General features: G+C 41.5%; 1 protein-coding gene across 4 annotated transcripts in view; it reads right to left on the bottom strand.

Annotated features, from left to right (window-relative positions):
• ntn1a (netrin 1a) overlaps positions 1-16,838 on the bottom strand; it is a 59,774-nt gene that overhangs the window by 25,072 nt on the left and 17,864 nt on the right. The gene's annotated exons all lie outside the window — the stretch shown is intronic.

The raw sequence follows: 16,838 nt of genomic DNA, 5'->3' as shown, positions 1-16,838 counted from the left end.
CATTCATGCATTATTAACAGCAGCACTTCTGATACAGTTTGTGGCTGCACTATGTGAGGGTGCATACTGTACTGAGTGTGATGTGTGTGTGTGTGTGTGCGCGAAGGGAAATGAGAGGTTATCTGGGTCCAATCGGGGTCCCCCAGTTGGCTCGTTTGTTTTTCTGCACCACCTCGTCACACAGCGCTCCCTCTTTTCATCATCTGCCCATCATAATGGAGGAAGGGAGCTTTCACTTTCCTCAATACAACCTGGAGGGAGTGCTCATCATTGGTGTGTGTGTGTATGTGTGACTTTCTACTTGTTCTCTGTGTGAGTGTGTGTGTGTGCTTTAGGAAGCCTGAGACTCCTTCTTTCCACTCCAAGGACCTAATTACAATATCTTTTCTAAAACATACACACACCACACATACAAACACACACACACACACACACACACACACTAGCAGCTCTGTGCCTTATCAGTAGTGACTTGGTTTTCTTATCTTTCAGTCTTTCCTGCAGGACAGCAGGGGTTTAATTAGTGATATGTCTATCTGCTTCTTCTCCTCGCCTGCTTCAGCCACAGGATGTAATGACTCTGATTCGCCCGTGAGCAAAAAAGCTCTTTTTTTAAAACTCTATGAGACCACAAGCTGACAGTATTTAAAGCAACTACAAGGAGTTTTTAACTGGTTATAAAACAGCTTAAATTTAAGACTGATGACCTACATAAGCAAACAAGACCATCAGAGAGAAGATCTATAAGTTATTCTAAACGCTTGCCACCGGGTCGGATTCCCGGTTTACGGCATGCAGACCGGAAGAGCCTGTGTTTACATTTTCCCAGGCAAAGTTTTGCAGCGAGTAGAACGTTAGCCAGTTAAAAGGAAGCAGGAGGAGATTTTTCTTTAGAGAATTTTATTTTTGTGGTTATGACTGATACTGGGGGCAGGATCAGCAAAGACAAAAAGACAAGAATTGACTGAAGAACCTGTAAAGTTATTGTCATTCCAAAGCCATCAAGCCGATGGAGAATCACTTTTAACAACAAGGAAATACAGCGCAGCATTTCGGTTCATTAGTCCTTTCTGACTTCATCTTTCAACATGAGTGATGGCATCAACATGTTTTCATTGTTGTCCTGAGCTACATTTACACCTGTACATGACTACACGTTGTTAGCGTTTCAGACAGCGCAACAGCTTCTTTGCTTTCTGACTCCACTGGAAAACCCCTCGGTCCACTTATCATCCTTTAACGTGCATCCGTAAAGGCACGTCAAAACTTTCCATCATTCATAGATATGGTTTGACTAAAATAACATGAGTTTTAGCCGCAGAGATCCTATGATAACACAATGGATTAAATTAGGCTCTGAAATGATCTGTTTCATTGTGTTGAAAGGCTGTCAATCCAGTCTTTGAATGCCAACGGGGAAGGTTCTCCCTCTCTCTGTGATTCCAGCTCTGAGCCACAGCCGGTGAAAGCTATATCTCTGAGCCCGCCTGCAGGTAACAGGGATCACTGTGTAGAGGAGTAAATCTAGTGGAGGATCAGTGCACAACCTCAGACCTGCAGACACGTCTCCGTTACACTACAGAGATAGTTTCACACCCTCTCTAAATAAAGACAGGGGAATTACCCGGACAACACATCCCCCAGTGAAAATAATGCTGCTGTCCTGGAAGGCATGTTGGTTATTGTAAAGACAGTACACAAGCTGGATGTGAAGGTGTGGGGCCTGAAGACCACATTGTGTTTAAAGGTATCATGCTTCAAAAGATATTATCTCAGATAATGGGGACGAGTGAGAAACACTTTATCTAAACTCACTGACGCTGGGCATGATGTAAGCTTGTTCACACAATACCCCTTACACCAAAAAAATCTTAGAAAACTGTGATTGTTGGCACAAATCCAGGTGTTTCATGACCGCAGACTGTTTAAAAAATTACATCATCACAGCCTTGTCCAAATTTAAAATTTAATTAAAAACAATTGAAGATTTGTAAGTGGATATGCAATTTGTCTGGCGTGAACTTATCAGGTTTCCTGCGGCGTTATAAAACAACTGCTCGTCATTCAAACATCTCGGTATTATCCGTTCACTGAGTTCCCCTTCCTTTCTCTATCAAGCAAATAATCAGCTTGTTTTATTAGATAACATTATGCTGTCAGTTCTCAACACTTCCTGTCAGCAACGTTTCTTTTTCTACTGCAGATTATTTGTTTTCATGTATTAAATATTAGTATCAGATTCAGAAAAGTGGTGTGTGGCCACAAAAAAAGATTCATTCAGTGATTACCAGAAAGCAAACTATATCAATAAATGTTTATATAATATATAATATTGTAACATATTATTTTCATGATCACTCAGACATCAGTCACTCTCACATAAAGTGAGTTTAATTGTTGAATTGCATGTAGGTTGACAAAGCTTGGTAAATGGAATTTCACAGTAAGAACAGCTAGAGAAAAACGGCTTTGCTCTCAACTACTAGAACAATAAATTGTTTTTGATTCATCAAATTTGAATGTATGTTTCTAATTTGCAGTTCTTGCCCTCCATCTGTACTGTGGAAACATCTTTGACAAGCCAGGGGGAACGCACTCACTCCTGGCATGAAATGTCATGCCACGTGAAAAGTGGGTCGAAAGACTGATTCAGTACGCGTCTTAATCAAAACGACCCGGCTTATCAACAGCGGCTGCACGTTTAAACAGCACCATATCGTCCCTGTCACTGTAAAGCTTGATGCAGAGATTTTATTACAACTCCTGCATCCTCTACTAAAGCAGCTGCAGCTTATTATCTCTTAAAGGTAGAGCAAAATGAAACTGGACTATAGTGACATAAAGCAGTCTCTCTCACAAGCAACTGGTGAGATCATTCCCTTCTTTAGCCTAAAAACTGAGATAAAAAAAATAGTTAAAACAAGTCTATCAAATGTAAAATTACTGAGAACCAAATCTGGCTCTTTTTTTATGCCATTAAACAAAAAAAATCCACATAGCTACAGGAAATGGAGGTGGAGGATTCCTCTGTGTCATTTTCAAAAAAGAAAAGGCACATTGAGAATGAACACCTCAGGTTGTTCAGGCTGCTCTCTGAGGACTGCTCTGATGACAGTACCAAACGAGGGCAAAGACGACCATTTCTGCGCACACACACACACACACACACACACACACACACACACACACACACACACACACACACACACACACACACACACACAAACACACACCTGCTCTTTACAGCCAGCAGGATTCAGGGTGTCTGGCCTTTAGTGGAAACACAAAAGCTGAGCTGCAGTTTATTTCAGTCCAGCAATCTGCTCACACACCTTCACAAAAAGACAAAGCTACCAGGTACACTCATGCTCCTAGCTTCCTGCTTCCTGCTATTCAACATTTTATGTTTGTCTTAATATAAGAAAATAACTATAAATGTCACAGAAAACGACAAAGAAGAGGAAACATGTTTATTAAAACGCAGCAGCTCTAATACTGCATTATAGTGCATCTGAGTGCCTTTATTATATTATAACATGCTCGATTTTCATTTTAATATTTAATGTTAAGAAAGACAAAATGTTCCTTATATGAAACTCTGACATGTTTGGCCTGTTTTCAATCAAGTGAACTGCTTCAGGCTGGATTAGTGAGTCAGTGGCCGGCTGTAATCGCCCCCAGGTGAGCTGTAAAATCAAGTGTGAACTGATACCTCTAAAACAAGTGTAATTGAATTAGCTGGATAAAGCTAAGCTTACCCCAAAGCTTTTCAACACCTCCTGTAATGTGGACCACAACTGTCTGAAATGACAACAAGCTGCATTTGAATCTTGCAGCTGTTAGAAGATTTTAGCCTCTGACTGCAGAATTTAACGGGAAACTGATTTGTTTATCGGGTGTTGCTGTTTCCCGCACTTCCTAGGAAACACGGTGCCTCGGTGTGTTTTGGAAAAAGTCGGCTAATTAGTTTCTTTGAGTGGTTCCCAGCTTCTATCAACTGACCTCAGTCTCGTATAGCAGCACAGAGGCAGCCTTCCCTCTGCTAATTAGAGGGAAAATTCAAGCCACAGAGCTGGAGGTTGAGGTTAAGCTCATCGTGCGTACGATAAGCCTGGTAATTGAGCAATGTCGGTCACAGTCTCAATTTATTCTTAAGAGACACTCAACCAACTGATCTCTGCCACTTTCACTCCAAATCCACATGCTGGATTTGCTGGAGCTGCTGAATCTTCACTCTGCCTGATTATAAAGACACGAAGAGGGAAAAGAAACCTTTATAAACTATCTAACCGCTACCCACTGACACGTTACTGTCTTCACAGTCATCAACACTTTCATCAAACAGAAACTTCTCGTCTATCGGTGAGGTCTGGGAAAGTCACTGTTTCTGACAGAGACTCATATTTCTCTCAGGAGATGTCAACCTCCCTGCTGACATCACCTCCACCTCTCACCCAAACAAGACGGGGATACCAAAACCCAACACCGCCGCCTGCGAGCAGGGAGGCCGGCAGGGAGGCCGGCAGGAGCCCTACTACTCTGTCTCCCGCTCTTAAACAAACACAAAGGGGAGTCTACACATGAACAGTTTACTTTTAATCCTGTGGGCACCCCCAAAAGTTATCAGATTAACTTTTAAAAAAAAAAAAAAACCCTCAAGAGAGGATGAAAACATATTGAGTGTCCTCTGCCTTCACTCTGTTTGGGACAGGGAGGAAGTTTAAAGCAGTATATGTTCACTATTTCTGTAAATGTTTTTATGTGGAACAACTTAATACTCCCTCTATACGGCACGGTGCATTAAATGAGATCATGGCAGTCGGTAAAGCATCTCTCTCTTTCTTTCTCCCTCGTTGCAGTTGGATCCAGAGTACTCGGGTAAGCTGCCCTCTGGCCCGTTAACCTGCGGCAGCCTGCTTCCTGCTCTCTCTCTCTCTCTCTCGCTCTCTCTCTCTCTCCCTCTGGGGGTCGATGGAGAAACGTAACACACATGCCGGGAGTGTTCGGGAGGGTTTGCTGCCTGTTAGAGCCGAACTCAGAATCAGATGTGTGTCTAACAACAACCCCCCCCACACATAGAATCATTTCATTAGTGTTTGTCTGTTTGTCACCAATTAAAGGAATAATGCTGTCAAATCATTTACGGCCCATTTGCTGCTTTTAATGTCTTAATGTAATTTCCATAAAATGTTTTTTTTTTTTTTTTACATTTATTCATTTTTGTACATTTTCAAGGCAAGTTGATTTATAAAGCACCTTTCAACAACAAGATAATTAAAGTGAATTAGACATGTGAAAGGCCTTAAGACAAGATATATATTCATAAAAAAAAGTACAAACTCTACCTCTGGTAGCTAGAAATGAACTGCTGTCCTGGATATGTATGTTTAAGTAAAAAGACAAACATCTGATGAAAAAGTTTGTAAGATATCATATTTATGGAGGATTATTTCTTGGCAGAAACTTGAATTTCTTCCTGTAGGTAGCAGGAAGAAGATAGAAAATCCAGCATCAGTAAAAAAAAAAAGATTAGAACAATGATGAGTCAGATTCTTTCTGACTAAAATGATATTGCTCAGATATTTCCGACTATGCTGACTGTAAACAGGAAGCAGCAGGAAAGATTGCAAAGTTTGAGGACGATGTTTCAACGATTGGCAAGAAGTGACAAAAAAAAACAACAACACTGCTTTTATCCTTTAATGTCTGGGATGTCTTCTTGTGTGTAGACATCACAAACAATCATTTCTCAGCCGGATCAAATCACTGTTGATATTTTCTCAGGTTGGAATGATATAAAAAACTTTACCTTGGTGACAGGTTAGTGTTGTAGTGCCTCGTTTATAGAGTCAGACCACACAAACGAAGAGAATGTGATTCACCGACCGAAGAAATAATGGCCCATCGCTGATAATGACTGTTTCTCCCAAAACAAATGAAGAATTTCACTTTTTTTAAAAAAATAATAACTGTTGAACCAAAACAGAGTGATGTGATGTTCCAGAAATATTTTATTCACTCTGTAACCAAGATGCATATTTTGTCTCTCTGTCACACATCAACTGATAAATCCGTTTCGTGACGACAATTAATTTAATTGCATCCTGTTTCCAGGATCCGTGTTCAAGTCTTTATTTAGCCTTCTATAAATCAGAACAATATTCCTTTTTATTTTGTGTTTGTTGATCCAGACGCTGGCATGATAATGGCAGGAATTTCCAAATCGAGCTCATTGAGTTGGGATTGAGACGACAGATGAAGTGCTCACCTGAGTGTTTTTTTTTGCTTTGATGCCCTCTTAAGATACAATTATGGCTTTATATAAAGATCATTTAGCATTATCCGCTCAATTAAATAAACAAGATATTTTTCTTTTATGAGTGTTGCCCACAACTGCTGTACAAGAGGATAAACAAATATCTTTACACCCAATTATCTTCATACAGACAGGAAGTTTATGTTTTTTTCTCCTTAAAGATGCAATCTGCTCCTCTTTCTAAAACTATGGCATGTTTTCACCACACATTTCTTATTCTGACTCACAGTAAAAAAAAAAAAATAGAAACAGATGCCCACATAATCTGAACAAAAAAAGACAAACAGGATTTAATAACACAAATAAAACTAGCAACATGCTGGAAAAACTAGCAACCATGACTGTAAATTTCCAGGTTTCCAAATGGCTTTGGCAAGATCTGCAGACATCTGAAATTAAGATAAATAACAAACCAAACTCCACTGTGACAAAAAAAAAGCCAAAAAAGCTACCACTCTTTGTTAAAGCCATATGAACAGATACAAATTTGTTGAAATCTGCTAACAAACAGGAAGGTGTCCATTCTTAAAGACCCTCAAAAGCAATAATTTCATTTTCATCCCCTAATTTTTGCTGCAACATTATGCTGCGGGATGAGAGTTTCAGTGAAATTCAGAGCACAAACGGAGAAAAGAATGGGGAAGAAAATAAGTGCGGTGATTGTGGAGGATGTGTGAAGTGCGTGGTGGGTTTGGGGTCAACACTTCTGGGCATGTGTGTTGGGGAGCACCCTGGGAATGCCATGAAACTCTGGGGTGAAGGAGCGAGGGGGCAGGCGAGTGGGAAGAGGAAAAGCAGAGAGGAGGATGAGGCGCCCACTGCAGAGATTATATCAGGCTAATTTAATTCCTTTATTGCAGCCAATTAGCCGCAGCACTTTAGCCCCCTGTGAGCCCTCTAGCCCTCTTCACTTGGTCTCTCATGACCCCGGCTAAACTCTGGATCTCAGCTGCTCCCAAAGAAGGCCATGTTTCACAGCCGCTGTATTTTTAATAAGCAGTTTGCCTCACAGACACTGCACCGAGGGTAAAAAAAAAAAAAAAAAGAGACAGCGAGAAAGAGAAATATATTGAGATAAGGGAGAGGAAAAAGGAAACGTGAGAATTTTTTTAAAAAAGCTGGGAAAATAAAAGATGAGGTTGACAGAGGGAGGGAAAGAGATCAGTCTGCTGCTTTTTAAATCCCAGGCCTGACAAGAAGAGACTTGGCTAATTGAGATCAATTCATACAGAATATTCATCAGTCCTGCCTGGTTATCAAAGGCAGATTAAATATGCGGCGAGGACTGATTTCCAGTGGACAGATTCCATTTGCCTTTACATGCTTGTCTGACCCTTTTTCATATCAGTCAAGCTGTTTATTTATTTCTCTTTTTTCTTTATTTCATAATTTAACACTCTCATGTTTTCTCATATTTTGGCAAATTATGCAATTCCCAGTGCAGGCAGAGCCTACAGAGCTCTGTCAGTGGGTGATAAAATGTAGTCTGATTATTCGACGGATGCAATTAAAGAGCTGTGAGAACCGCCGCGCTTCGGTGCAAGCAGGGATCCCTCATGAAGCTATTAGCAGTGGAGCGAAGGTTAATGTTAAGCAGTGGATTTACAGTAGACTGCAGTAAGTAAATACCAGCAGAACAGGGCAGGACATATCTATACAGCTCCTGATGCAAGTCACCCCTCAGCACAAATATACAGTATTTAAAGATTGAATGTACTGCATGTATAAAAGATTAAGTACAGAAAAACACATTTTTGCTGCAATTACATTTAATAAACAGATCTATAGCTGAGTGACTGCGTATGTTTGCTAACCCCACTGGCTTTTTATCATTTTTTCTTTTATTGTTCATTGTCGCTCTGTGTGTTTCAATGTTTTTGCTGCTTTTGTACTCAAAATCATCATTTCTACTAACTCTGTTTTTCTGATTTCCCTATGTGGATGGCAGTTAGGAACTCTGCTGGACTAATTGAATAAGAGAGTCTCATGACAATTGTCTTCATAAAACATCACACTTTTCACACAGTTACTGCAAAAGAGTGCGAGACTGCTTGTTTAGAAAGCTTTGCAGTATTGAAGCAGGACACTTATGCCATGTATTTACACTAGCGAGCAAATTTAATTATAAAGCCATTGTTTTTGTCTCTGTTTCGGCCCACTGTATCATACACATTAAACTGTCATTTTCAATCCACAAAATATAAATTTGAAAATGTTGGTGTTATATTTCTATGTGAAGAAGGAAAATGTCGTGATCCATTTTCTAGACTTTCACAAAGATGCTGTCTCTACTAGTCTGTCTAGATTAAAGAAAAATGCCCCAAAGTAACATTTTTCTGTTTTTGTGATTCAGTGAAGCTTGCAAAAAAATGTAGAAACTACCACAAACATGAATGTGATTCAACAGCGTTTGCCACATTAACAGCATTTCAGCTCTACATTAGATTTGTCTGCACATGACCTTACAATGTGCAGCAGCCTCCAGCAGCAGGCCAGCCTGCTCCATGCAGGGCTTAATGGCCCATATATTCACTCTCTGTCTTCATGTGGGGGCTAATAAGGCCTTTCCTTTTTCAAGAGTCTAACTAGCCACACAGAGGCACAACAACAAAGAAAGGCCTAATGGCCTCCAATTTCCCGCATTAGTGCCCATTTAATGGCTGACCTGCCCTCTCGTTAGGCTGCGCAGCATGGGAGCACTTCTCAGCCTTGGTGTGTGCGTGCGGGCACACACACACACACACACACACACAAAGTCCATCACTCCTCCACAGCCACATTGCCTCGGGCCCCTGCAACACTTCCACCCCACGCTGAGACCACATAATAGGCTAGTTTGTAAAAGGGCTGGCCTGTGATCAGTGGTGCATCCATTTGCTGAGTAATCAAGGGTCTTTTGTCTGAGTGGTGTGCACAGAGCAGTGTGTGTGTGAGAAGGTGTGTGTGCGTGTGTGTGAAGAGTGCACTTGCATGTGAGAGAGAGAGAGAGAGAGGGAGAGAGGGAGGGAGGGAGAGAGATTCTGTCTGCCCATCTGTCTTTATTTGTGCGCCCATCGCTCTTAAAGTGTGTGTCTCCATGTGAGTGTTTGCGTGAGTAATTCCGAGATAAAGTGGCACTGCCTGGAAAAGATCTCCTCCAATTCATGTCTATGGGAAAACACCAGCTGACATACAGTGCGGGAATAAAGGAAGCCCAGCGAGAGCGACGGAGGGGCTGACGAGCGTGCGTTGTCTGTATGTCAGCTATGCCATAAAAATGCCATGGGTGGAGGATGACATTGGCAGGTCCTATTCAGGGCTATAGCGGTGAAAGGCCCTTTAGGGTGAATAAAGATTCCTTAGGCCTGTCAGGTCCCCATAGCTCCCCGCTGAACAATACCCACTAAGAGCAGCTGTCTTAATAGCGTGAGGGACTGACAGCTTTAGGAGCGATGTGATGCTCAGAGCTGCATCCACGCAAGCTAAGACAATGCTTCACTGTGTGACAACATAATACAACCTAATAGGATAGTATATTTTTTGCCAGATAGTTTAGACAGTGAATGCATCCTGTACATTTCTATTACACATAAGTCTTTGAGGAACCTGAGCTGACAGCGTTGGCAGAGCTGTATCACCTCGATGCTCAGGAACCTGATGTGTGAACGGATGTTGTGGCGTTATAGCAAAGGATCCTTCCAGAGCATGATGCTGATTGGAACTAACTGGATTTACAGTTTCCGTAGCAGGAAGACCAAAAATCTCTGCTTTCACTTACGAGAGCGGTTGGGTGTTTATTGAAGTGCTGTGAGTGGGAATGGTGTAGAAATGTATTGTGTTTGACTGATGGAGCAATGTTTCCTTTTAAAAGTATTGGCGGATTACTGAAACAAGTGCCTGACATTTTTTTCTGCCATCAGTGTCTGATCTGATAATCACAGTGAGAACTATTTGAAGCTTCGCTCCTCCTCCTCCTCCCCCCCTCAAGTATTAGCTGTAAATCAATTGTGCAATGGTTTGCAACCACAGCGCTGCTCCCTGCCATCAACCCCGCCATCAACCTGGCTGTCAAAGCCAAGTATAACAAGGTTTCTCCTCAGTCTTTGCTCTCTATTGTTTCACATCCAGCCATTACCTAACCCAGTCTCCTCAGCGTTTAACCGCACACATCCACAAACACCACACGGGCTTTCACTTAGAGAGGGCGTGCAACGGAAACACGCGAGACACATCTCCGATTCTCCCTCCTAAACAAGGGCTCTCCCTGCTCATGTCAGACATCACCTCCAGTCTATTTACTCAGTGAGTTTGGTTTCTATGGGACTAGCAGATCCATAGTGTTGTGGGTTCACATAACTCCTGGCAGGTCCTCTTGTGTGTTGCTAGCCTGAGGCTGACAGGGATGGGCCACTGCTGTCAGTGCTAGACAATGAGACAGAGCTTACACTGGGCTCACTCATGCTCCTTCATAACCGTGATTCATGGTAATCCCACAGCCTCTGCAATTAAAGCAATCACTCTGCTCCAACAATGTTAACTAAAGATTTTAAACCAATCGTATTATAACAGAATGAGGCCGGCCGGCGCTGATTGGCAGCTGTGAGCTGAGAAAATAAACAGTGTTTGAAGATTAGATGATTAGAAGATTAGATAAGTCAATTTGGCCCTTCAGGCAGGAAAAGGCGGAGAGTGTTTCCTCCATCGTGATTCTGAGGAAGATAGGGAAAGACACTGGATATCTTCATCTGCAGTCACAACATATAGCTCGTCTTTTTCTTTTCTTGCTTTCTTGCTTTTAACACATTTTTCTACCTACAACATGTGAAGAGGAGCCCTGTAGGAGAAGGCGCTCCCTACCTAGCGTTGGAAAGTGTTCCCATATTGGACTGACTCAGCCTTGAGGATAAGCAGATGAGTCTTGGATTAGGGTGAACGTAGGAATGCTCACTTGGATTTCTGTCTACTGGGAAAACATTTATGGTTTCCACTCCCTAATAAAATACACTTTGGATAAGCCAATCTGGATGTATGCTTCTCGGAAGTACCTCAAATATGGTGGAAATTACTGACACAGATGGACCTTTGGAAAAATGTTCTCCACCAATTTTTCATGAAGTTGACATAACTTAATATTTAACAGTTCAAAACATCTGAGAAAGTGTATCCAAATAGTTCTCCACGATAGAATAATACTTGAGGATGCTTGTGATCAGTGAGAAAAAAAAAAAAACCCGCCTGCACAGAAACACTGTGGTCTCACCTCCCCGGGCAGTAAACGCTTCATTTAAAGTCTGCTCGACACAATTTTATTGTAGGCTCATTAGCAACCACAGCACCATGGCCATGCTAAGCAGGTGGGGAACCTTTGACCTTCACTCACACCCCCTAGATTCCTTTGTCAGGTCCCCATTACTAAGTTATCACTCCTTCGAAATGGGCCGTGACCCCCCTCACCCCTCCTTCTCCTTTACTTTTTCCTCTGGGTAACACTGGTCCTTCCCTGCTGCAGATGTCATTAGTGAGTGGTACTTCGACAATTGAGACAAATATCTCCATAAAACCTATTAGCCACAAAAAAGGCTTCAGCTGGGCAGTCAAAGGAAGAGGAGAGGAGAGGAGAGGAGATTTGAATTATCTCAAACACAGGCTGATCCAACAACAAGGGGGGGGGGGGGTGGAGGAATGGTGAGATGGAACGGAAAAGAAATAAATCTTAACTAGACAGACTTTAAAAAAAAAAAAAAAAAAAAAATGACACTGCTCTTCCTCCTGCTCTCCATCCCTCTGCTCTGCATCTTTCCCTCCTGGTGAAACTCACAATGAATTGAAGTTCCACTACTTAGCTGCCTGACCTTTTGTAGCTATTTTACAACATGCCAATTACTATTATCACTGTCAGGGGGGGACGGGTTGGCTCGGGACCAGCAAATACAGCAAATACAAGGGTTGTTTGTGAAAACGGCTGTTTTACCGTCAGTATATAACGGTGGTTTTACAGGTGCAGGATTTCTCCAAATTGTCCCGTTGAAATGCAGTATTCCAGTCATGATGACACAAAGGGCTCGTAACACACACGAGCTTGCTGAAAGCTAAAACTGACCCACTCACATACAAATTAAAACCAGAATACGAGGAGCATTTAACACAGTTCAGCTCATAAAATGGACTGTGCACACCTAGAGTGTATGGATGTAAAAAAAAACAAAAAAACATTCCTGGATGAATTAAAGGTTAGAAATATGACAAACAGAAAAGGTTGTACACTACAGGAGCATTCTGGCTACATACTGAAAGCCAGAATGTAAACAGACAGTGAAGCTGGGTTGTCAAAGTGCACGATCAGATCAGAGAGACATTTAAACTGTCTGAGCCAAGACAAATCAGAACCCGGGGTCACTAATCATCTTCATACATATCACACTTCTTTACTGCATATGGTCTTAAAGGCAGACTTCATGCAGACGGCAGCATGTGGGGGAATGATGAGGGAAGTGTGGCTGAAGAGGTTGTGTGTGTGTGTGTGTGTGTGTGTGTGTGTGTGTGCACGCACTGTACATTTTTGACTTCTTGCCACCAAGTCAAGCATAGTCTTCTATCCAGAGGAGGGAGTGAGCAGGAAGCTGCTGAAGGCCATAAATCTGAAACCCCACAGCACAGTTCCTTCACTTCTGTGACACATTTATTGTCCTCTTTTCATTTTCCCCAGCTCCTTATATTGTCCTCAGCTCTCCATCCATTTTTAAGTCTGCACACTCTTTAAACTTTCCCCTGAATTCCTCACCATCCGTCACTCTTTTTTTTTTTTTTTTTTTTTTTTTTAAAAAAAAACAACCTTGGTGTGTATCTTTGAGTGTGTGAGGGCAGGGGAAATCATCTGTCCCTGTAGCAGCCAGTGTTTTCTCCACCCATGTTCTGGGCTTTCAAAGTCCGCTCCATCTACAGTAGATGCTTTGGGTCACTAATGGAGTGTGAATCTAGGCAAGGCAAGGCTGCACTTCTGCCACCGCAAGTCAGGCACTTTTTCTTGGAAGAGGGAACAGAGAGTGGAGCTGCATGTGGAGAGATGAACTCACAAAGAAACAGATTTAGCCAAGCTCTGGTAGAAAAGCTGATGTCAAGATACTACAGGATTACAGAACCAATTAACACGATGACCTGAGAACATTACTGGACCAGGAGAAGCATGAGTAACAACTTTGTGTAAATCACTGATGGACAAGGAACACCAGCGAGGGACGAGATGAGCTCCACATATACCTACGTATACAGGATATGATTAATGATGAGTCATTAGCAATGATCAGCAGCTCTCTTATGATCTCTCAGACTCACTAGTAAAGTACAGATTAATCATGAGCTTAACGTAAGTGTAACCCTCGTTCGTATGAAACTACGGGGGAAAGTGAGCGCATGCACAGTTAAGAGCTGGCGGGCAAAGAGGCCAAATAGTGTAGCACATTTCAAAGAGAAGGAGAGGATCAAAAGGATCAAAATGTGGCAAGAGTGTGTTCATGCATATGCATCACTTTTATAGAGCCTGTTGTCTTTGGGCTCTAAAAAGAAAGTCTGTGCTGTATTTTTTAACCTCAGCTACAGTATCATGAGTCATTATCCATCAGGGATATGATGCTATAAATGTAAATCGAACACACCGAGTGTTGGTGTTCCAGAGCGGCTCACAGTCATTCTAGATCCTCCTACTCAAAAACGTTGTACTGTCCAACATCAACCCTCTTAAATTATTACTGTAAATTACTTTCACGAGATGACAGTTTGTAGTAGACGTACGATCCATCCTTGTATACATACTTAAAGGACGGACAGTATACTACACTACAGAGGAGCTCTGCTTCTCATTGCAACCATATATATTAAACAACCCATGACATGAATTTAGTGAAGAGAAATTCATTGTGCACTTATTCAATATAATCCATTTAATCCATAACTGCATTTAACTGCAGAAATCCTAAGGAAACTTATTTATGCTGAACCAAACTATAGAAGGACAATGACACTGATACAACAGCACAAACCATGTTATAAATACATACAGTATGAAATCTGTATTCAATATTTTGTCAGTAAAGTAAAAAAAAACGACTGTATAATACACATGCAGTACATGGCGAGCATGTGTTCTTAGCATTCTGCTTTGATATTCAAGTCAAACTATTTGACATTGTCTTGATATAAAGGAATCTACTTGGCCTTATTTACTAAAACATACATCTATCCACTTCAGATCAACATATATTATCACATTTCAGAATGAGAGTCTGCACATAACTCTGAGAGGTTGATTTATGACTATGAAAGCAGGAGCGTGCTGCCATCCTGCAGCAGCTACAGCAGACAGGTTTCTGCGTATGAAGGCGTCGGTGTGGCAGCTGGTTTGGTCCACGCAGATTGTTTCTGACACTGATGGAGCGGAGATGTTTTTACTGTACTGGCTCCAGAACCACATTTACTGCACCCCTCTGCTGTGGCATCGTGCCTACTGCTCAGTGTGAATTAAACCCTCACACACACACACACACACTGATGCATGTATACACACTGCATATACACATATACACATTTACAGCCACTGCTCTAATTGCCGTGTTGGAACAGTAGCCCTTCGTGGTGTTTTTTTAATTTTTTTTTTTTTAAAAAGGAAACTGTTTTCTAGCAAAAATCGCAGCGCTTCATATCTTTTGTAACCAAATGTGACACTTCTAACTGAGGCAGGAAGGATACAGTTGTGGAAGTAAAGACGGAGGAAAAAGAGACCCGTCTGATCCAGAAACCCAAAACCTCGTTGTAATTTAGTCATCGGTAGAAGGCAATTAGTGAGAGGAGGACTGGTCTTTGCCAGAGTAAGCGAACGGCTGACACATGCTGAGAGGAAATTCTGCGTTTCGCAATGAAACACAAATTTCACTGCACCAATAATGTGACAATAGACAACGCTTGTTATGTGTAAGGTAACAGCGAGTGCAAGTTGAGACTCGACAGAGAAAGAACAAAGAAAGTTTTATCTTGGTGGAAAAGAAAGCAAACAACAGGATAGCAGCGTTTTCTGAATGGAGAGGCTGCAACGCCCGTCTAACAGGGAGGGAAATGAAATTTATTGATGCCCCCTCGCACACAGAAGATTAAAGGAAGGATGCCTTATTTTATTATATTTACATTACATTACGTTATTTACATTGACAGTATTGTATTATATCAAATGAGGGTTTATTAAGATAAGGCCGAGCCAAAACTTCAACCGTTTTTGAGAAGGCTACAGCAGCATGGCACCTTTATTGGTACAATCTTGTTGATTACTGATCTACTAATCTAGTATGAAAGTCTTGTGTGGCTGTGGTGATTAAAAGTGAAGAGATAAATTCTAAGATGAGAGCCTGACACACACTCCTGAGGCCGAACGCCAACAAATTGCGTTCAAGAGGTAACGAAATACTCAAAGATAGAGGTTGATTATGCCACTGAATGATAAAGCTCTTTTAATTTGTTTGTCTATCACACATAAAGGATAACAAAAATGAAATTTAATAATAAGGGTAGGAAGATGCAACCCTTTTAGACATGAAAGAATGCCAAATATGCTATATACACTTCCCTGACCTCTGCATCCGCTCTCTGCCTCGCTAAAGGAAACTCTACTTCCTGTATTGGCACTGAACGTAGGCACTGAACGTAAATCACGAGGTACAAAATCGTCCGACATGGACATCATTCCTCGGGGGCTGGAAGAGGAGAACAGATTATAAGTTTAAGGGTAAAAAAAAAAGGCTCCGAGTATTCCCTGTATTTCCTGTCAACCCTCAGGTTCGGCCAAATACTCTGACTATCGTAAGCTCACTGGCTGATGAACACGCTGCTTTTCCGTGAAATGTAAGTGGTTGTGTAATTTATGTCAAGAATAATATCACCCCCAATGTGTTATTGATTCTGTAGATATTCCTTTATATTTGCTCTGGCAGGAGATTGACTCTCAGCTACGGGATGATTACTGCGCTCGGTGGGCCAGGAAAATTGACTATAATTATCAAATAGGCCACTTAATCTAATGAAAATGACTTCAGAAAATACTTTGACCCCTTAGCACAGCTTTTTAAATCTTAACATCTTGCAGCTGATTTATGTTGCGGTGAAAACCCGACAGAGGGGTTTGCTCCACAGCATTCGATATGAATCAAGTTGACCAAAATGTATCACATTTTTATGGTTACATATTCTTAAAAACACTTGTTTTAAATATATATCTCCCCTCTGTCAATACACTCACAACTTGCCCGTTGTACTGTCCTCTACACTGTTTGGTCTAATATATGAAATCCACCGTGTTGGCATGAGAGGTGTCATTTCCGATGAGGTCACCGGCCGAGGCAGCAACCCAAACACTAGCCGCTGTTATTCTTTTCCTTAAATCCCACTCTTCTGTTTCTTTTTTCTCTCTATCTTTGTTTGTGATCGCCTCATTCTTTATTTTTTCACTGACCTTGTTTGTTATTGGGGCTCTGAGTTCATTTCATTTCCCGCCCACTGCCTT

This window comes from Thunnus maccoyii, chromosome 2 (genome assembly GCF_910596095.1).
Source record: "Thunnus maccoyii chromosome 2, fThuMac1.1, whole genome shotgun sequence".
In the NCBI taxonomy this organism is placed as follows: Eukaryota; Metazoa; Chordata; class Actinopteri; order Scombriformes; family Scombridae; genus Thunnus; species Thunnus maccoyii.
Note: the sequence above shows the minus strand (reverse complement) of the source record. Positions and strands in the feature narration are given on the sequence as shown.